Genomic DNA, 21,857 nt, shown 5'->3' with positions numbered 1-21,857 from the left:
GAAGCCGCTGGGACAGGATACCTCCACGGTCCTAACACACACAGACATATGGAGCACTTCTGAGTAGCTCTAAATGAGCATTTAGGGATAGTAAAACCAAACAGACAGATCGAGAGGGGTGTTAACACTGCATCCGGGCTAATCGTAATCGCTTATCCCATGCATATAATTTCAGCCTGCACTGAACCACAGTATGAAAGAGAAAGAGGGAGAGAAATAAATATGCTTCATTTTTTTAAAAAGTCTAATGCACAACCCTCTCCTACCAGGGCACTGATAATGCCAGAAGATGAGAAAACACCAATTGTATAGATGGAAGAAAGATGCCTGGCTAAAACACAGAAATGAAGAAACTACAGATCCTATTTGATATTCCCCATTTTGGCCTAAGAAGTTCCTTTTATTTTCCATGCCTCAATTTACCCAGACTTAACTAGGGGATGATGATGCACACCAAGGAATGGATAAATCTGTCAGTTTTGCTTTCTCTTTCATTCATTCATTCATCATTCAGACATTCATGTTGTTCTTGTTGTTAATCTTGCATTCTTTCCACGCTGAATATGAAGAAATTTGCAAATGTTGGTAAATTCTTATCAAAACCAGACTGAAACAAAATTCTCACCCACCTGCACCAGCTGCATTCAAAAGGTACAGCTACTTCCAGCATGGAGAGGCCCATGTTGTACCTGCTTTCTATGTAACCATTAAAGATGAACAGCCTCTCAGGACAAAAAAGAGGTATCAGCTGTGTTGCAGCACTAACATGGTTGAATACTCAACAATTCCAACCCAAACCTTTAAAAGCGAAGCACTCGAAGCCTTGGGTCTGGATGGATGACTCTGTTCTGGTTTCTCTGATATTCATTTTTTTTAAAGAAACCTGAAGTTATTTCCATTTCAAATATGAAGCTATTTCCATTCCAAAGTTATTCCCATTCCAAATATGAAGTTCTTTCCATTCCAGATAAGAAGAAATCTGCAAATTTTGGCAAATTCTCATCAAAAACTGTGGAGGAAACCCTCACCCATCCTTATGCACAACTGGTTGGCCACTGTGGGAACACAGTGCTGGACTAGCATGGCTCTTCTCATGACCCATCGTGGGTCTCCTTATGTTGCAAAGTATTGCAGTAAGCAAGCTTCATGAATCTGCAACTTAAGCATCTGTGTAGGCTTGCGATGGTGGGCTACTTTGATCCTGATTTGTGGTCTTTGATGGCTGGTGACTACTCCACACACTGGGATGTATGTCACACCTCACCTGCCTGGGTAGGATAACATAAGTCAGTTATTTCACTCTGACTGATGGAAGAAGAGGGGCGGAAACTCACGGGGAAAGGTTGGCCTACAGTAGAGAGTGTTAAGAGGCAATATGATAGCCATCTTCAGATCTCTTTAGGGGTGCCCCATAGATGATGGAGAACATTTGTTTTCTGTTGATCCAGAGCACAGAACATGAACCAATAGGTTCAAACTACAAGAAAAAGGATACAGACTGAACATAGGAAGAACATCCTGATGGCATGAGTTGTTTGACAGTGACTGCTGCAGAAGGTTATGGACGCTCCTTTTTATGGAGTTTTTTAAGCAGGGGGTGGGTGCCTCCTACTGGGGATGCTGCAGTGGCGGAATTTCTGCATCGGCAGGAGGTTATACTAAATGACCTTTGAGTTCCCGTCCCACTCTATGAGGTTTGCGGCTGGCAGAAGCCACTTACGAAGATATGGAAAAGGTGGAGGATGCTGCTTCGGGAATTAGCACTGGTTACGAATACGCTTCGTACCTATTCAACCTGTTATTTGTCATTAAAAAAATTATCACAAACGGTACCACGTGTCTTCGGTAATTTCTCCTCAGAAGGAAAGCGACCATGTGAAACAGCTGTCCGGGTCTCCCGAATTGCTCAGCTGGAGATAGCCTTTAGTATGGCTATAGAATCATAGAATAGTAGGGTTCGAAGGGGCCTACAAGGCCATCGAGTCCAACCCCCTGCTCAATGCAGGAATCCAAGTCAGAGCATCCCTGGCAGATGGCTGTCCAGCCTCGTCTTGAAGGCCTCCAGTGTGGGAGAGCCCACCACCTCCCCAGGTCATTGGTTCCATTGTCATATTGCTCTAACAGTCAGGAAGGTTCTCCTGATGTTCAGCCAGAATCTGGCTTCCTGTCACTTGAGCCCATTCTTCCGTGTCCTGCACTCTGGGATGATCAAGAAGAGACCCTGGCCTTCCTCTCTGTGACAACCTTGCAAGTACTTGAAGAGCGCTATCATATCTCCCCTCAGTCTTCTCATCTCAAAGCTAAACATGCCCAGTCCTTTCAGTCTCTCTTCATAGGGCTTTGTTTCCAGTCCCCTGATCATCTTTGTTGCCCTCCTCTGAACCCTCTCCAGCTTCTCTGCATCCTTCTTAAAGTGTGGTGCCCAGAACTGGACACAGTACTCCAGATGAGGCCTAACCAGTGCTGAGGAAAGGGGAACTAGTACTTCCCGGGATTTGGAAGCTATGCTTCTATGAATGCAGCCCAAAATAGCATTGGCCTTTTTTGCAGCCACATCACATTGTTGGCTCATTTTCAGCTTGTGATCGACAACAATTCCAAGATCTTTCTCGCTTATAGTGTTGTTGAGCCACGTATCCCCCATCTTGTAACTGTGCATTTGGTTTCTTCTTCCTAGGTGCAGAACTTGGCATTTATCCCTATTCAATGTCATTCTGTTGTTTTCTGCCCAGCGCTCCAGTCTATCCAGAACACTTTGAATTTTGTTTCTGTCTTCCAAAGTATTAGCTATCCCGCCCAATTTTGTGTCATCGGCAAATTTGATCAGCATTCCCTGCACCTCCTCCTCCAAGTCATTAATACAAATGTTGAAGAGCACTGGGCCCAGGACTGAGCCCTGCAATACCCCACTCGTTACCTCTCCCCAGTTTGAGAAGGTCCCATTGATAAGCACTTTTTGAGTCCGATTCTGTAGCCAACTGTGGATCCACCTGAGAGTTGTTTCATCTAGCCCACTTTGAGCTAATTTGCTCATCAGGATATCATGGGGCACTTTGTTGAAAGCTTTGCTGAAGTCGAGGTATATGATGTCTACAGCATTCCCACGGTCTACAAAAAATGAGATCAGATTCATCTGGCGGGGCTTGCTTTTGACAAATCCATGTTGGCTTCGAGTAATCACCGCATTGTTTTGAAGGTGCTTCCAGATGGATTGCTTTATCATCTGCTCCAGAATTTTCCCAGGGATTGATGTCAGACTGACTGGTCTGTAGTTCTCAGGTTCCTCCTTTTTACCCTTTTTGAAGATAGGGACAACATGAGCCCTCCTCCAGTCATCTGGCACTTCCCCCATCCTCCATGATTTCTCAAAGAGAATACACAGCGGTTCTGAGAGTTCTTCTGCCAGTTCCTTTATTACTCTAGGATGCAGTTGGTTGTTTAGCAACAGCAATGTGCAGCTTTCTCCTAGAAAGGGTAGGTGTGAAGAGACTGAAATATCGGGGGCAGATTTTGATGTCGTGTCCTCACATACCAGCACACATCATAAACATGCTCAGAATCCCCAAAGACCCCTCCAAAGATTCAGCATAAAAGAAGCATATAGACACTGAAATACAAGCTTATAAAGCCAAGCTTAGTGACGCCCCTGGTCTGTGCTTGCTTTATTCATTCATTCATTAATTCATTCATTCATTTCATTTCTATACCGCCCAATAGCCGAAGCTTTCTGGGCAGTTCACAACAATTAAAACCAAACAACACACAATAAAACAATTTAAAATATATAGAACATTAAAACCACAATATAACAATACAACCACAATAAAACCTAGCAGCAGTGCAGGAGTTTAAAATACAGATTTAAAACAGCAAAGATAAAAATTTAGAAAGCTAAAATGCTAAAATGCCTGGGAAAATAAAAAGGTCTTCACCTGGCGCCAAAAGGAATACAATGTAGGTGCCAGGTGAACCTCCCTAGGGAGCTCATTCCAGAGCCGGGGTGCCACAGCAGAAAAAGCCCTCCTCCTAGTAGCCACCCACCTCACTTCCTTTGGCAGGGGCTCATGGAGAAGGGCCGCTGGGGATGATCTTAAGGTCCGGGCAGGCACATATGGGAGGAGGCGATCCTTCAGGTAACCTGGCCCCAAGCCGTTAAGGGCTTTGAATGTTAATACCAGCACTTTGAATCGGGCCCGGAAATGGCCTGGCAGCCAGTGCAGCTGGAAAAGTACTGGCGTAATATGAGCTCGCAGGCCAGTCCCTGTTAACAATCTTGCTGCCCTATTTTGGACCAGCTGAAGTTTCTGGACCGTTTTCAAAGGCAGCCCCACGTATAACGCATTGCAGTAATCCAGACGAGAAGTTATCAGAGCATGGATAACTGTAGCTAGGCTATCTCTGTCCAGATAAGGGTGTAGTTGGTATACCAGCCTAAGCTGATAAAAAGTGCTCCATGCCACTGAGTTCACCTGTGCCTCAAGTGACAGTTCTGGATCCAAGAGCACCCCCAAACTACGAACGTGATCCTTTGGGGGAGTGCAACCCCCTCCAGAACAGGTGGAATATCACCTAGCCGGGCAGACGAACCACCCAGTAACAGTACCTCCGTCTTATCTGGATTGAGTTTCAGTTTATTGGCCCTCATCCAGTCCATTACCGTGCTCAGGCACTGATTCAGAACAGTCACTGCCTCACCTGGGTTTCATGAGAAAGAGAGGTAGAGCTGGGTGTCATCCGCATATTGATGGCACCTCAGCCCACACCTCCAGATTACCTCCCCCAGCGGTTTCATGTAGATGTTAAACAGCATGGGGGATAAAATAGAGCCCTGTGGAACCCCATGGCACAATTGCCATGGCACAGAGCAATAATCCCCCAGCACCACCTTCTGGAATTGGCCATCCAAGTAGGAGCGGAACCACTGTAATGCAGTGCCTCCAACTCCCAACCCAGACAACCTATCCAGAAGGATACCATGGTCGATGGTATCGAAAGCCGCTGAGAGGTCCAGGAGAATCCACAGGGTTGCACTCCCCCTGTCCCTCTCCCGGCAGAGGTCATCCCACAGGGCGACCAAGGCAGTTTCCATTCCAAAACCAGGCCTGAAGCCCGATTGAAATGGATCTAGATAATCCGTTCCATTCAACAGTGCCTGGAGCTGTCCTGCAACCACCTGCTCAAGCACCTTGCCCAGGAAGGGGACGTTGGCCACTGGCCTATAATTGTTAACATCCTCTGGGTCCAGCTTAGGCTTTTTCAGGAGTGGTCTAATTACCGCCTCTTTTAAAGCGGCAGGCACCACTCTCTATCGCAAGGAGGAATTTACAACCTCCTGGACCCAGCCGGACAACCCCTCCTTGTTTGATGTAATAAGCCATGAAGGGCAAGGGTCAAGCACACAAGTGGTCGATCGGACTTGGCCAAGCACCTTGTCCGCATCCTCAGGCCTCAGTAACTGAAACTCATCCAATAAAACTGGACCAGACGGTGCTCTGAACTGCTTTGAAGGAAACTGTGTAGTGGTTGAGGGTAAAATTCTGAGTGCAGAAGTACAGGATGCATGGGGAAGTCTCAGTTCTAGTCCTGCTACAACCACAAACTCTCTAGGTGGGTTTAGGCAAGGCCTGATAATTGCAGCCTCAGCCTTACTATCTGCAATATGGGAATAAGAATTCTGACCATCCTTGCAGGACTATTGTAAGTACTGTTGATTTACCGGTGGTGGATTATGGATATAATGGTTGTGAAGTGTTTGAACCATCAAAAAAGCAGAGTGCAAATGGTATTTTAAATGTACGATGCAGGTGATTTATCCAACAACCAGAATCAGTCTAACAGAAAGAAATGGGTCCATTTCAGTTCCGCCAACAACAAAAATTCACCTAAAGTGTAATTCAATAGAGAATCTTAAACTTCCTTTTGTGGGAAAGTTCTGTGGAATTTTGAAGAAAGCCAAGGAGAGCTTTGGTAAGTGTAGCAAAATTTCTCAAGATGGATTGCTCATTCATGCTTTCAACCCAGGTAGAGTACTGGGGCCACCATAATAAATTTTAAAAAAACTGATGAAGATGCATCAAATATGTAAATACTCATACCTTTTTTCCCCCCTTAACCTGGAGATTGCCAGAAAAAAGACTCTGTCCTTTTGTTTCTGTGTTTTTGTTGTTGTTGTTGTTGTTGTTCAGAGGAGGGCAACGAAGATGATCCGGGGACTGGAAACAAAGCCCTGTGAGGAGAGACGGAAAGAACTGGGCATGTTTAGCCTTGAGAAGAGGGGAGATAGGATAGCGCTCTTCAAGTACTTGAAAGGTTGTCACAGAGAGGAAGGCCAGGACCTGTTCTCGATCATCCCAGGGTGCAGGACACGGAATCATGGGCAAAAGTGACAGGAAGCCAGATTCCAGCTGAACATCAGGAAAATGTCCTGTCAGAGCAATACAACAATGGAACCCATTACCTAGGGAGGTGGTGGGCTCTCCCACACTAGAGGTGTTCAAGACGAGGCTGGACAGCCACCTGTCAGGGGTGCTCTGACTTGGATTCCTGCATTCAGCAGGGGTTTGGACTCGATGGCCTTGTAGGCCCCTTCCAACCCTACTATTCTATGATTCTACGATTCTAACCATCATAGACTAGTTACCAGAATTTGTGCAAAAGCCATGATTTTAGGCTGGTTACCAGCATATATTTTTAGATAACATATAGCAGCAGTATTTTCACTTAGACAGCACACCAAACCATGGTTTCAGGCCCAGCACCTGGTTTGAGGGGAGCCTGGTTGAGCTGCCCTCCACCCCCATCCCCGTCCTATGCTCTTGCCCCCGACCCCAACCCCAAGGGAATGAAGGTAGTGGTGGCTGCTGTAAGAGTTCTGCTGGACAGTTCACTGGACAACAGCAGGGAAAGGCAGCAGCAGTAATTCCAACACTGAGCAAAGTGGAGAAGACCCGAGCAAGGCGGTCACAACCTCGGCAATTCTCTTTAAACCACCAGCCTGCATGGTTTGCACTTACTATGGTTTAGAACCCAAACCATTATTCGGAGCTGATGATTTGCTTTCGTTTCCCACCATCTTAATGCTCAGCTTCATAACGCCCCTCTTTCTCCCCACTGCACAGCAGCCTCCACTGACAGAGTAATGGCTTGTTGGTTCAGACAATCCCATGAAACCATAGTTAACACAAACCCAGTCCCAGACCACACACAACAACCCCCCAGCGTTGCAAACATGTAAGCAGAAGCAGCCAAACCACCCAGTGTTCGGTCCAAACCTGGACCTCTGACATATCTCTCCCTGAGAAGCCAAAGGAAAAAAAAACATGGTTTGTTTTAGGGTTTTTATCTGGCTTGTCAGGGGAAAGACAACTCAGAACTCCAGGTTTGCCACATTCCTGGATTCTTTAGCTACTCCCATTCACTGCAGGAGAAACCACACAGCATGAACAGCACGTTGATGCATTTGCAACAACATTGTGTGAGAGCCTGACCCATGGCTTGCAAACCTCGTTCATACCATGATTTCCAAAACTGGCATGCTGGCCAATGGCAAACCATGGTTTTTCAAATGAGATATCATACCCAGTGAGAATGAGAGTTCCTTCAGTACACAAGACTTCACAGAGAATGGATGCTCATCTTCCTCAGATATCCTCTGCAGGATGGGTTAAGCCAAAGAAGACCAGTTGGGCAGTGGCAGATCAAAAGCTTATCTTTGTACTTCTGGCCAGATATGGTGGTTTGTGTCCATGCTCTACCAGAGTCCACCAGGAGCTGTCCAGGCATCAGGTTTTTGCAAATGAAAACCTAGGAACACAGGAAGCTGTCTTATTCTGAGCCAGACCCTTGGTCCATCTAGCTTAGTTCTGTCGACATTGATTAGCAGCAATGCCTCTCCAGGGATGGAGGCAGGACTCCTTCCTAGCAGTACCTGGAGATGGTGAGGATCGAATCTGGGACCTTCTGCATGTAAAGCATATGTTCTACCACTGAGCTCTGGCTCTTTCCCATTGAGGAGGTTACCCTTACTCAACTGACGGAAAGGGAAGCAGTGAAAGCAAATCTTCTAACACAGTGTATATCAGAGGGCAAGAAGGACCACCGTTGTAGGACCCTCAAATAAAAGGACTGCCCTGGCACTTCTGGAGTGAAGGTATGCAGCGGGGTACTGGTAAATTCTGAAGTGCATGCACTCATGATAGTTCCCGTAGACCCCCAAGGAGAGACCAAAACTTCAAGCAGCTGTGTTGATCCATATCAATAAACCAGTTCTAGCAGTTTTCATCTCCGCCAGCGAACAGGTCATGGAATCATAGAATAATAGAATAGTGGGGTTGGAAAGCATCTATAAGACCATTGAGTCCAACCCCCGGCTCGGTGCAGGAATCCAAGTCAAAGCATCTCTGACAGATGGCTGTCCAGCCTCGTCTTGAATGCCTCCAGGGTCGGAGAGCCCACCACCTCCCTAGGTAATTGGTTCCATTGCCGTTTTGCTCTAACACTCAGGAAGTTTTTCCTGATTTTCAGCCAGAGTCTGGCTTCCTGTCACTTGAGCCCATGATTCCATGTCCAGAATTCTGGGATGATCGAGAAGAGATCCTGGCCTTCCTCCCTGTGACAACCTTTCAAGTACCTGAAGAGCACTATCGTATCACCCCTTAGTCTTCTCTTCTCAAGCTCATTTATAAAGTCAGCGGGTCTTAATTGCCTATTCAAGACCAGACCAGACCAAAATACTTTACATTATAACGGGGAACAATATATTATTACTGGGAAAATGCATTATCCCCCCAGCTACTATGTGGACTGCAGCTAGGCTCAGAGGAAACAACAAATTCTGAGGGGGTGGCAAATGACGTCAAAGTCCCTCCTAATCTAAAAGTGCTGGTGCTGTCTTCCTGTGAGGCCTGGCTCCACTACACGACTGAGGCTGCAATCCTATGGGTCATGCCTTCGCAAGGCGGAAGCCTCCGAACTCAAAGGCTTCCATTTACCCAATGCCCTGCTAGGCTGAACCTGAGGTGATCTTGTCCTCCCTGTCCTCCAATCTTTGTGTTTTCCACTAGGGCTGTTCTGCCAGTGTAGCAACAGCGCTTCAAAGAAGGACAGAAGGAGGCTAGAAGAGGCTCGGGAGAGCACATATCCTGGCCTCTCTGGTCTCCTCCCCTCCCTGCCCACTGGAATGTGCCATTTCCCCACTCTCTGAGGTCGATTTTCCAACCTCAGAGGCCAACCAGTGTAGTTCTTTCCACACCATTTACAAGGGGGCACGGGAGTAGGGCCAGATCTCCAATTCCCCCTTCCAAGGTCGAAGCGCTGTCTGCAACTGCGGAGGGGTGAACCCCCACTATCCTATGGCCCCTCAGACAATGTCTAGGAGCCATAAGATTGCTCCCTGAAGGTATGACTGCAACACTCTCTTGCAATCACAGCCACACTGCACCTGGTGACACCACGAAATAAGAAATTTAAACAACCACCCTCAAGCGAAACTACCTTGTTCTCAAGCACTAAAATAAAAACAAACAACCAGTGGAGTCTGTTTATTGGAAGTTAGCTTATTATAGGATTTGCTAATAAACAAAATCCTTCAAATCCTTCTAGAAAAACCTTAATCTTTGAAAGAGCTGTTCAGGGCTAATCTAGTGGAGAAAGGAGTGCATCACAAACAGAACGGAGGAAAGAAGCAGAGCTTAAAACAAGAGGAATTAGGGACGGGATTCCCCGGTTGAAATTTGGATTCAGCAGCTCTTCACACACTTCACACTGAGCCTCACTTGTGTTTGCAAAGTTAAGAAATCCCAGAGCCAGCAATACAAGCTATTGCAGGTTGACAGCGACTGACAGGGGGAAATGGTGTGTTTTAGTTGTACAATAGATATGAATTTATTTATCCTCACCATTGCTGTGAACTGTTAGGTTCCAAGCAATAACATGCTCAAACTGTCCCTTCCTTGCTTCTTTTCTTTTTTTTCTTTTCTTTACTAAATAGCCCCAAACACTGCAAGCTTTCCTTGTAGGAGAGTTGCTCCCGCCCCCTGGTTGCCCTGTTCTGCACCTTCTCTACATCTGCGATATCCTTTTTTGAGATGCAGCAACAAGAACAACACACAGTATTCCAAGTGTGGCCACATTATAGATTTGTATAAAGGCATGACGTTATTGGCAGTTTTATTTTCGATCTCTTTCTAATGATCCCTAACATGGAATTCACCTTTTTCACAGCAGCTGCACACTAGTTTGATGTTTTTATTGGGCTATCCACCATGACCTCAAGAGCCCTTCTCCAGTCAGTCACTGCTAGCGCAGTCCCCATCAGTGTATATGTGAAGCTGTGCCTTTGTTTGTTTTCCTTACGCTGAACCACATGTGTTTATTTACTCACACTGAACCTCATTTGCCATTTTAATGCCCATTCCCCCAGTTCAAAGAGATCCTTTCAGAACTCTTCGCCCCAAAAGCACCTTGGGGAAAAAGGACTGGAGAGGGGCTGGCGGAAGGCTCCAGCAAAGAGTGGAAGGTCCAAGCAGGCCACCTGTCTGAGGACAAACAGCACAGATAGCTTCATTTTCTGCTCGGAAATCATGGCACATGATTCAGGAGATGAATCAGCCCCGGACATGATTCAGTAGAAAAGATGTTCTGTGTATAGTTTGCCACCAGATGAGCCTCCTACTTGGACCTTCCAGTCTTTACTGGATGTCCTCCTTCTGGGGGTTGCAGGAGGTCCTTAACGCAAGGTCAGAGGTAGTCTGGGGTCAAGCCAACAGGGTTCACGCTGAGAGCACCGCACCAGCAAGGAGAAGTACAACTGCGACGTCACAGAGAACTCCGAGGTCTAGTTCAGCAAGGTCCAGGGAAACAGTACAGCACCAAGCAAGGAAGAAACCAATTGCAAAGTCACATGGCAATCCAGGGTCTACTCGAAGGAGCCAGGTAGTCGGATGCAAGGAGATCAGAAACCAGAGCTGGTGTAAAGATGTTGTTCCAGTAGCCCTCCCAGATGGGATGTGAGGCTTATAAACTCAAGCTTTGAGCTCACCCAGGGCTCAGCTGCAGAACATCAGAGTCTTCTGAAAGAAATCCTCCTTGTGAGAAAGGCCCTGTTCACATAGACCCCTTTACTCTCAAGGAACCCTCCTTTGAAACCAGACACTTCTGCATACGGTGGTTGTTCTAGCCTGTTTCATGAGACGTCACAACTCTTGGGAGCTAGGTGGTCATTCAGCCTCCGTCTCAGAGGCCAAGCTCCTCTCCTCTTGCATGGATGGACCCACGGCCATCTCCCACAAATTTCCAGGCTCCTCTTGGTCTGCCCTCCCAGTCTCCTAGCATAGGCTGCTCCTCAATGTAGTTTGTCTCCAGGAGCTCTAGCTCTTCCTCTGAAGAGGATTTCTTCAGTGGGGGCATGACATTAGAGCCCTCTGCTGCTGCTACCACCCGGCCCCTCTTCCACAAGATCAGAAGAGTTATCGCTGGGACAAAGGGATGGCGCAAGAGCCAGAGGGCTGGCATTTGTGGTCTTGGAGTATTCAATCGAAAATTTAGAAAATACCCTTGTGCTTAGGCTCCAATCCGGGTGATAAGGTTCCCAGTTCAAGTGTCACAATCACTCCAAGTAGCATGAGAAATAACTCTTGTTCATGAAATTAACTAGTAACTGTCATTTCCTCCCTGGAAGCCCCCTTGGAAAAATGCTGCATTGCGATGTAGCGTCCTTACAGAGGCATTCAGGTTCTGGGAGAGCAGATACAAAATGTCAACCAGGAGCCAGGAAGATGGAACAGCAGTGTCTCCAAAGAGGCAGCACTGTAGACCCCCTCCTTTTGAAACTGGCCTCATTTCATCCCCCCCCCCCCACACACACACACACTTCCCTCCCCTCCACCTGGGAACGTTGAGCTAAAAGTTCTCATTCGAAGACATTTGGCTCAGCGCTATATGGTTTTCATGCTAATTTAAACAAACACTTTCCCCCACTGTATTAGCCATCCTGAAAAATTGTTTGGGGGATACAAATACTTTAAATAAATAACATTTAATAAGAAGCCATCAATTGTGTTTAGTGCCTCCTTCCCCTACTAACCAGTGAGGACTATAAATCTGCTCACTTTAAAAGGTCAGATGCTCCGCATTTTGTGTGTACAGAAAGCATTTCGCACTCCATGGCCTGGCTGTGGTCAATCTGGATTCCTAGCTCTCCCTCCATCATGAGATCATAGCAGCTTACCTAGTGACTGTCTTTAATGCAAATAATTTTTAAAAAGTATTGCTGATGGAAGGCACAGTGGTCACGTTCTCAAGAGAAAAATTATAGACACCGGATTTTATTTTTTTTTAATGGAAGAGAGGAAAGTGACAGCTATGATTCCCTGTACTTTGAGAAATGACCTAGCCACCCAGGTAAAACTTTTCAGTCACTCACAATAGCCTAGCAACGGGGTCGGTGCATGGTTGATTTGATTTCAATACATATTTAGCAAGAACAAAAAGGAAGGTCTTTGCAAGGTCTTACAGTTATAAAGAAAGAATTAGAACCGCCTGAAGTTCATTCAGCTGAGATTAGATGCTCAGCCACATTAAGATTGCCTGAATCAGACAACCTGAAAAAGAAAATAAAGCAGGGCCCTCAATGATTTGCTTAGCATTAAAACAGATGTATGGAGGTCCATAATACAGAGCTACAGAATGCAAGGATGAAGAGGACATTGGGGGAATAAATCACATTTTGTGTTCCAGTCTGCCACCCATCCTGCCACCTACAGCCCCCTGCATTTTTTTTCATTGAGAGGATTCAGCTAGGGATGCTGGGATTTGTAGTTCAACACATCTGGAAGGTGCATTTCAAAAAGAACAATGGCTTATGGCACCCATACTTCATATCCAATTTGGTACATGCACACGTCATACTTATTTTAATTTCTTTCTTTCTTTTTTCATTTTATTACATTTCTACACCACCCAATAGCCAAAGCTCTCTGGACAGTTTACAAAGATTAAAAACCTTAAAAATACATTATGAAAACCACTTATATCCAAACATGTAAACAGACAGCGACACACATTTATCTAAAACAATTTTAAACAATCAGCAATAAGAAAAATCCAGGACCTGATTAAAACATGCTGCCAAATGCTGGAGAGAAGAGGAAGGTCGTAACCTGGCACCGAAAGGATAACAATGTTGGCACCAAGCAGACCTCGTCAGTGAGACCATTCTAAAATTGGGGGGCCACCACTGAGAAGGCCCTCTCCATTGTTGCTGCCGTCCATGCTTCGCTCAGAGGAGGTACCTGGAGGGGGCCTTAGATGATGAACATAGTGTACGGGCAGGTTCATGCCGGGAGAGGCACTCCCTCAGGTACTATGGTCCCAAGCCAAGTGAGGCTCAAGTATGATACTTATATCGGTGCACCAAAGTACAAACTTTTAGACAAAAGCCACCCCTTACCAATCCAGGCACAGAAGGGGGAGCTCAGTGATAGAGCAAACGTGTTCAGTGCAGAATGTCCCAGGTTGAATCCCTGGTATCTCCAGGTAGACCTGGAAAGACTCCTGTCTAAACAAAAACAACAGAAAAGCCACTGCCAGTCAGTGTAAGCAGTACTTAAGTAGACTCACAGAGCTCACGGGGTCTTCTATGCCCTCTTATTCAAACCTCTGCTTGAGTCAGGAAATCCAGTGCTAAAACATCCCCAGCAGATGGCTATCCAGCCTCTAACTGAAGACTGACAGCAAAGGAGGGCCCACCACCACCCACTTTGGGGCAATTGGTTCCCTTCTCAAACTGCTCTTACCACCAAGATGTTTCTGCTGTTTAACCAAAATCTATTTTCTTGTAACTTACGCCCACTAGATGCCATCGTTGCTGCAAGGAGAGGAAGCCCCTCAGTATTGAAAGGCAGGTGGGATCCGGCGCTCTCGCTGCTGCTGCCTTGCTGGAGCTGTACCTCCACCTGGGGGACTTCTGCTCTGCCTCCTTGCAGACCCAGGTCCAGCCAAGCACCACCCCACTCCCAGCTGTAACACCTGTGGGAGCTGGGGCATAAAACCCAGGCCCAGTTGGGGCGGGACCTCCACCGGCGGGTGTCGCCGCCGAAGGGGGCGACACCAAAGGGGGTTGCCCCTTTGGGGGAGCCACTTTGGGGGAACACGAGGGCAAGGGCCTGTCCCCCTGCTTGAAAGAAAGGAAGGGGACTGTTTGCCTCAGTGTGGTCTGCTGGACTGCCTGCATTAAATATGTGTTTTCCAATGAAGGGGGGAGGTGTTGGGAGCCAGGGAACGGCCATTACGGTTCTACAGGGCAGGGGGAGATACGGAGGGGGGAGACAGTCACACTCTAAAGGCAGAGTGTGTAACAGTAGGGTGCTGACTGTCCCTAAACTGTTCCCCAATTCAAATAACCTGGATGGCCCTGGCAACAGACCCCCTGGGTTGAAACTGCTGCTGCTGAATGCCAGGTCAGTGAATGGTAAAACAACTGCTATCCAGGACTTGATCCTGGATGAGCGCACTGACCTGGCTTGTATTACAGAGACCTGGCTGGACGAAGCTGGGGGTGGGGGAGTTAATCTCTCTCAGCTCTGCCCTCCTGGGTTCTCTGTCCAGCAGCAGGCAAGACCTGGGGGGCGGGGAGGTGGAGTGGCAGTGGTCTATCATGATTCAATCCCCCTTACCAGGTGCCCCATCCTGCAGTCTGCTGGGTTTGAGGGTGTGTATTTGAAGGTAGGTGCCCGGGACAGAATAGGGATTCTGATGGTGTACCGTCCACCCTGCTGCTCAACAGTCTCCCTTCCTGAGCTAGCCGGGGTAGCCTTGGGTTTGGTGTTGGAGACCCCTCGGCTTGTTGTGCTGGGGGATTTCAACATCCATGCTGAAGCTGCCCTGTCCGGAGCGACTCAGGACTTCATGTCCGCCATGACAACCATGGGGCTGTCCCAGAAGGTATCTGGCCCCACCACGCTGCTGGGCACACTCTGGACCTCGTTTTCTGTGCTGGATGGGGTGATAGTGATGTGAGTGTGGAGGAACTCTCTATAGTTCCGTTGTCATGGACAGATCACTACCTGGTGGGGTTTAGACTTGCTGGCACTCAGAACCTCTGCAGGGGTGGAGGGCCGATTAAGATGGTCCGCCCCAGGAGGCTGATGGATCCGAATGGTTTCCTGACGGCTCTTGGGGATTTTCCTGTTGCCTCAGCAGGCGATTGTTTTTTTTCTTTTAAAAGAAAAAAAGGTTGTTTTTTTTCTTTTAAATCAGCCGTAATAGGCTACGTAAGCATTTACGTAGCCTATCATGGTGTTTTTTAAACATCTAGCCGTGATAGGCTACATAAATCTTTACGTAGCCTATCACGTTTGTTTTTTTGCTTTTTTAACTGGAAATGGCAGCGGCGGCAGCCGATCGGAAGACCGGCCGCCGCCGCCGAACCGCCGCCGCCAGGAAGATCCACCCAAGATAAGTCCCGTCCCGGGGGGGGGGGGGTGGCAGACCGTTCTGCCACCGATTTCAGGGGCCCAATGCGCTGGCATTCAGCCTCCCCGAGATCCGTGGTGGAATTCTCTGACATCCCTAGATCAAATTCTATTGCATACCTGTACTTGCTGTATAAATGGAACACACACACACAAACACACACACACACACACTTACTTTCCACAGTGCTACAACAGCTCCACTGTAGTGCATAATCCATCCTTAAAACAGATGTTTTACATGAAGTTAAATAGACATTTTACAAAAGAACGGCCGTCTTAAATGCCATGTTTTGGTAGAAAGGCAGGGTACAAATGAAATGAATAAATAATGAATTCAAGAGTGACTTTTACACCCTTTATTTGAACTTCTGAAATGACTTTATTTTTACAGTGGTACTCAATTCATTAGGGAAAGGAGAGACATGGGGAGGGGGGACTCTGTTCATCCTGCTTGATCACTCAGCGGTAGGGATTTACAGCCTGCATAAACTCTGCTCCGTCTTTGTTTCGTGGATTGTCAGGTGCCTTTTGTTCCACCGTCCATGCACAGGCGGATGAAAAAAGAATCTTTTCCATCATGTGGAAAAATACGCAAATAATTACATCAGAGGTCTGGTAACAATTTACATAATTTAACTTAGTATGTAACTTTTAGCGTACTGTCCCCCATTCCATTCCACTTTTCTTTAGCAGAAACTTGCGTATTTTCCTATGAATAAATATGAGTAAATTATGGGGAAGTAAAAAAAAAAAAATCCTAAAGTCCACGGACTCCACATGACCTGAGGGGGTCACTCCGCAGAGGATTCCAAAGGTTGGATTCTTAGAAATCTGAGTTCATTTTAGTCCATCTCAAATTTCTCCAGCATCCCTGCTCGGCAGCTTTTGAGACTATTGACCATGGCATTCTTTTGGATCAGCCCCTGGTGCTGGGAACTGGGGGTGCTGTGCTGCAGTGGTTGTTCTACTTGTGGGGATGGTTTCACAAAGCAGTATTGGGGGACGGTGCCTCGGCTCCCTGGCAATTATTCTGCAGGGTGCTGCAGGGTACCATCTTGCCCCCTATGCTATTTAACATCTATATGAAGCCGCTGGGGGTGGTCATTAGGAGTTTGGGGGCAAGGTGTCATCAGTATGGTGATGACACCCAGTTCTATTTCTCTGTAACATCTGAATCAGGAGAGGCCGTGCATGTTCTGAAATGGTGCCTGGATGCAGTGATGAGTTGCATGAGGGCCAACAAACCGAGACTGAATCCTGACAAGACAGAGGCTCTGTGGGTGGTTCCTAGGTATGGGAACTGGGGCATTTGCCTGTTCTAGATGGGGTTGCACTGCCTCAGAAAGAACAGGTATGTACTTTGGGGGTGCTCCTGGATTCATCATTGCCATTACAGGCCCAGGTAGCTTCTGTGGTAAGGAGTGCCTATTATCAACTCAGCTACGCCTTTTCGACTGAAGACTGGGGTAAAAATGCTTTGAATAAATACAGCTGCAATTATTGCAAAGGGTAAGACAGTAGCCTTGCGGAGGACAGAGCTCAACGCTACCCACCTCAGTTCAGATAGCAGGGGTTTCTGAACGAAGCTTCTGAAGAGGGCCTTAACATACAGGGCAAGTCCACATAGGGGAGGAGGCGATCCTTCAGGTACCTGGGTCCCAAACTACTTAGGGCTTTAATTATGATGTGGATGTGTGCCCCAAAATGGACTAGGGGCCAATATATTGACCAAGAGTGAGGGTCAACACTAAGTATGCCCTCCTCTAACAAGCAAAGAACAGTGGATGCATTCAACACGGGCGATTAAAATTTTGCACAGCACATGTCAGTCCCTAATGTGGTAGAATGGAGTAACCTGGGATACAGTTCGAGCATTGTGTCAGCAGCCCTCGAGAGCCAGCTGTTGCATGTTTGGTGTCAGAGTATGCCCTGTAGAAACACAGAAGGAGACAGTTTGGGAATTGGGCTCCCAGGTAAACAAGGAAGGGAGCAATGTAGCTATTTCAGCTATCAGTTGATTTTCTGTGCTCTGGGCAAGACAGGGTTGTGCTGACCAGGGGGGCAGCAGGAAATCCAGCCCGGGGGATACAAGAAGGGAAGGAGCTCCAGTTTTCCAGGAGCTAAAGGGACAAATGCAACTGATTTCTGACCAATAAAGTCTTGACGTATCTTCAAGTGCATGCAGAGAACAAACCCTTGTTTAGAGCGGCATCTTGTTTATTTATTTAAAGCATTGTTATCCCACTCGCCCAACTAAAAAGGGTTACACACAATCAATAAAGACAAGAGTCCCTGCACACAGGCTTACAATCTAAAGAGACATGACACACAAGGTAAAAGGGATGGGGAAGAAGGAGGGGGAGGGAAGCAAGTGGTCTTTCAGCAGGGCTGGTGGAATGGTCCTGCATCCCATCTCATCTTCCTCTGTTAACAGCTTGCTGGATGATGATCAGATTGTGACCACAATGAACAACACTGACGAGTATGGAAGCCCTGCAGTCCGGGAAAGCGTTGAATCTCAAAAAGGGTTAGACAGAAAGGCAGCCAAGCTTGGGGAAATGCCTACTCAGCTCCATGGGTCAAGAGGGTTTGGATGGTTCCTCCCCAGGAAGGGTCACGTGCAGAGTAATTAAGGATGACTGAGGAGAATGAATCACAGCAGCAGCCTTGAAGGAGCCAGCTACAGATTTGCCATTGGCCCATCTACCCCACAGTCATCTCCTCCGACTGGCAGCCGTGCTCCAAGGCTTGTGCAGGCAGCGCTCCTAGCCCTGGAGATGCCAGGGAGTAAAACCCAGGACCTTTTGCACCAACAGCATGTGCTTCACAGCTGAGCTACTCTGTCTACTCCTCCCCCCACCACCCCACCCTATCTCTTCACTGCAGTTATGTGCTCCAGTAATGAACTTGGATGTTTAAAAACTGATTAGAGTTCTCTTTCTTTTCTTTTGTTTTCTTCAGATGTTGTTATTCGTTCAGTCGCTTCCAACTCTTTGTGACTTCATGGACCAGCCCGCGCCAGAGCTTCCTGTTGGCCGTCACATTTCCATGCAGGCGAGGGCGCCATTTCAGGAGATAAACTTAGATAATTTCTCTGGGTCAATGGGCAATATTATCGAGACCATAAAGCAAGCCAAAAGAAGAAGGGAAAGCAAGGAAAGCAGGCAAATCAGAGTGGGACATTGAAACCAGCAAGGACACTATTCAGAAGTGTCTTTTGCATAACACATTCTAATTTGGGATATCTGACAGCATGTTTCAAAATGCACACATATCAGAGCCCAACGTGCATATGCTGGAGACAGTAAACTAGGGCAACATTTGAGTGTTCTAGCCACAATTAAACAAAAAAATACAAAACAAAAAATCCCTAGAATTTTTTGTTTTGTTTTGACTCTGACACCAACACCAAAATCCCTAAAATCCTGCACTCTTAGTCCTTAACACCTGCTAATATGGGACCTGGTCAAGGAAATAATTCAGAGCCTCACAATTAACTTTTAAAAAAATCTTAAGCGAATTTAGAAAGACAACATTTACCTTAAGTAAAAGAATAAAAGTTAAGATACAAAAAGAAATTCCTATTAAAGGAGGCTGTAATAGCTCAAAATAACACACCCATTATAATGGTGTCAAGTTTGACTTAAGTGTGTGACAGATCTGGAAAGCTATGAGGCAGCTCTCAGACTGAATAGCAACAACAAAAAACAGGTTTTACCCATCACACTTCAGTTAAATAGCAGTATTACAAGGGGGGGGGATATTTGGAGCCCTGGCAGGGGGGTGGGGGGAGAGATCCAGAATTGTTACCCATTTCCAAAGCAACGGGGGAATTGGTTATCCCTTCAAGTTTTGTGTATCTATTTTGTGATGCTCACCCATAGGAGAAACCGAACACACAGGGAAAGGTTTTGTATCAGTTTGTAGATGGTACAGGTACCTTGTCAGCATCCCCCTACAGCCTTCCTCAGCTGGGACTAAGGCCTTCTCCACATGGAGCTTTTATCCTGCTATTGAGATTGCTCACTCACAGACGTTTGCCAGTCCTTTAGATGACATCATCAACCTCCAGGGCTTCTCTGGCACTAAATGACCTTTATTCCATTTTTAAATAGATCAGAGATAATGACGTATCAAATTACCCCGCATGTGTTCTGCTTGAGTTCCCTCCGTGAAAAAGGAAAAGCCAAAAGAAGAGGAGCTAGACCGCAGCACCATCTAGCGGCTGTGTAATGAAACATATCAAAGACTCAGACAAGGGGGAGAAGGAGGAGGAAAGGAGAGGAGGAAAGGAAGCACGTGTAAAGGAAGTCCACTGTGACCCTGCATTTAAAATGGAAGCAGAAAGCCCTGTTTTAGGCTGGTGTACAGATGCTCTAAGACTGGGTCCAGCAAAATGAAGTGTGAATGATGTGGTAGAAGGAATTTTACCAATTCAAACTGCAGGTGCCTGGTTATATACACGTTATTTAGTGTGTGAATGTGCACACATGCATACACATACACACACAGAGAAAGAAAGAGAGATCCCTGCAAGTGGAAAACAAGCACAATGAGCTAGTGTGAAGGTCTGAGGGCTACAGAGGCAAAGTGAAAAATGGTCAGGCTTAGAGGCCTGGACGTTTTCTGCCGGGAGGGGGTAACCCTTAGAGGAGTAGTTTCATTTCTCCGGGAAAGTGTCAGTTTCATTTCCTCCAGGAAAGTGTCAGTTTCATTTCTCCATTAAGTTTCATTTCTTCAAGTTTGAAGCAATACTTTTGGTTTTGACAGAGGAGGGAGAGAGCCAGTAAGAGTCAGAAAGAGCAGGCTGCAGCAAGAGAAAGCCAGAGCCTGACGTGAGAGCAGAGTCTGAAGAGTGAGAAGGAAGAAGCAGCCTAGAAAAGTCTAAGGACAGCTAGGGTATAAGAACTTGAGTTTTGCAACTTTTATTTTCTTGTAATGCCTTTTGTATCACTCAACTCTATTGTGTAAATACCCTTAGTTGTGATTTTCTAACTTTAAACTTACCAGTAAACTGTTGTGGTTAAACCCTGTGTCTAGAACATCACTCACCCCAAGTCTACAGCCTAAACCGCACATTACTGGAAAGGAGAAGGTAAAAGGAGGAAGGGAGGACTCTTAAGGAAGCAAGAGATCCTTAAGGGGTTGCTCACGGGATCCAGGTCATAAGGGGAACCTTGACAGCTAGTCATTTTATTGCAAGGCATTTCTACATATGAGAAGTTTTGTTTGTTGTTTGTTTGTTTGTTTTTACAAACAGCACACACTCCCCCACTTGTATCTGTAGTGATACAGTCCAACTTACTGGCCTAGGATCCTTACACCTCCATTTTGCTACAAGGGTAAACCAGGCCTGATTTTGTACAGGATGAAAACTAGGATGGAGAAGGGCCATAACTCAGTGGTAGAGCCCCTGCTTTGCATGCAGAGTTTTCTACTGCCAATTCGATCCTTGGCATCTCCAGATAGGGCTGGAAAAACTCCTGCCTGAATCCCTGGAGAGCCATTGCTGCCAGTCAGTGTCAACAACACTGGGCTGCTGGACAAATGGTCTGATTCAGTATAAGGCAGCTTCCTATGGTCCTAAATCCAGGCAGCTGGCAGGATATGGTAGATCATGCAGTCTTTGCAGGAGTGGGTCAGGGAGTCACCAAAGCCAATGAAAAAATGTTTAGCAGCTCACACCCACTAGATCATCAAGTCGGCCCACACATTAAAAACTCCTGCCAAGTGTGCTATGGCAGAGTTTGAACATCAATATAGGGCAAGACACAGGTTCTGTCCAAGGCTGGGACAAGTCAACTTGTGGAAGTGAGCAGAAGCAAACCGAGACCAAAGAGCCAGGTATGGTTAAATTAGACAAATTCACAGAAGGTAAAGGTTATCAACGGCTACTAGTCATGATGGCTATATATTACCTCCAAATTCAGAAGGAGTGTGACGTTGAACACCAGTTGCTGGGGAACATGGGTGGGAGGTGGCTGTTGCACTCATGTCCTGCTTGTGGGTTTCCCATGGGCAGCTGGTTGGCCACTGTGTGAACAGAATGCTGGACTAGATGGACCCTTGGTCTGATCCAGCAGGGCTCTTCTTATGTTTTTAGTGTTCTTGGATGGCTCTAAAAGGGTATTAGACAAATTCATAGAGGATAAGGTGTATCCATGGTTACTAGTCGTCATGGTATGTATTACCTCCAAATTCAGAGGCAGCGTGCCTTTGAACACCAGCTGCTGGGGAACACGAGAGGGAGGGTGCTGTTACACTCATGTTCTGCTTGTGGGCTTTCCAAGAGCATCTGGCTGGCCACCGTGCAAACAGAAGGCTGGGCGAGAGAAAGCTTTCCTTGCTCAGATGCCGCATTGCTCTCCTTATGTTCTTATGGTC

At 46.7% G+C, this 21,857-nt stretch overlaps 1 protein-coding gene across 33 annotated transcripts in view; it reads right to left on the bottom strand.

The window, feature by feature from the left end:
* The window catches only part of TSNARE1 (t-SNARE domain containing 1), a 579,510-nt gene that overhangs the window by 492,637 nt on the left and 65,016 nt on the right, over nt 1-21,857 (bottom strand). For 13 of the 33 annotated variants that reach the window (XM_084848632.1, XM_084848633.1, XM_084848621.1 and 10 more), the window contains one exon: nt 6,096-6,226. The exons of 18 other annotated variants lie outside the window; for them this stretch is intronic. The gene's annotated coding sequence lies outside the window, so the exon portion shown is untranslated. Of the gene's footprint in view, nt 1-629; nt 719-6,095; nt 6,227-7,578; nt 7,804-21,857 lie in introns of those variants that run through there. 2 more of the 33 variants (XM_084848638.1, XM_084848614.1) reach the window with 2 other exon arrangements.

This window comes from Heloderma suspectum, chromosome 4, assembly GCF_057233095.1.
Source record: "Heloderma suspectum isolate Gila_16-S chromosome 4, 16-S_ref, whole genome shotgun sequence".
NCBI classification, from domain to species: domain Eukaryota; kingdom Metazoa; phylum Chordata; class Lepidosauria; order Squamata; family Helodermatidae; genus Heloderma; species Heloderma suspectum.
Note: the sequence above shows the minus strand (reverse complement) of the source record. Positions and strands in the feature narration are given on the sequence as shown.